Source organism: Paramormyrops kingsleyae, unplaced genomic scaffold, assembly GCF_048594095.1.
Source record: "Paramormyrops kingsleyae isolate MSU_618 unplaced genomic scaffold, PKINGS_0.4 ups167, whole genome shotgun sequence".
Lineage (NCBI taxonomy): Eukaryota > Metazoa > Chordata > Actinopteri > Osteoglossiformes > Mormyridae > Paramormyrops > Paramormyrops kingsleyae.
Window position 1 is genome coordinate 3,958 of NW_027326105.1, and position 1,043 is coordinate 5,000.

Sequence of the window (1,043 nt, forward strand, 5' to 3'; positions counted from 1 at the left end):
GTTCTTGAACAGTAAGGTTAAGTGGCTTGCACAGGAGAGGTAATGGTGTGACATGTTTTCCATCGAGGGGTCTGGAAGAACTACTGTCATCTTCAGGCAGACTGTCATCGTCATGTTCCTCTTCATCACTGGTGTATTGATCGTCTATAAATATATATACATATACGTCAACAAAAATACATCAATCACAACTAAAGCTTACATGACTGTATTGGATACCCTGTCTGCTGCACACACCTTTATTTCATTTGAATGACATCTAAAAATTTATCAACACATTTGATTATGCAAATGAGTTCAATGACAACCAGAGAAGCAATATTTTAAAACCTACTTTCACTTCTGCTCAAACCTTTCTCTGCATTCCACTCCTCCTCACTGTCACTGCAGTCTATCTCACTGTCTGATGGGATATCCCTAACATGCTGATCCTGAGTTTTACTCCCATAGGAAAATCTTGTGTCCATTTTCTGCCAAAATGCGTTAAATTAAATTAGAAAATAATTTAAAAAACATTGTGCTTACAATGTGCAAAAGTACATGCAATAATATACTAACACACTGTCAAGAAAGCCTCTTAAAATCTACCCCTTATCGCAGAACGTTGCCCTAGGGCAACGAAAACATAAGCTATATTTCAGAACATGCAAAATAAAAAGTAAGTAAATAAAACCTGGGGGAAAAAAAAAAAAACAAGGCTTCTCTACAGCTTCATAGACATGCACATATTTTTTTATCTACAGATAATGCCAATATAAATAAGGTTAATGAAGGAAGCACAGCGGGCGGCCTCATTTACATTCAGTGGGCCTGCCGGCCCCTTTCACACCTAGTTGATCAGGCGGGCCCGTTCGCACATAGTTGACCGGTACGCCCGCATTTAAATGTAGGGCAGTGGGCGGCCTCATTTACATTAAGGTGACCCGACGGCCCCGTTCGCACCTAATTGACCGGGCGGCCGGATTTTCACAGTTGAAAAGGCGGCCGGATTTACATGCATTTGACCAGGTCGGCCGTATTTGCACATAGTTGAAAAGGCGGCC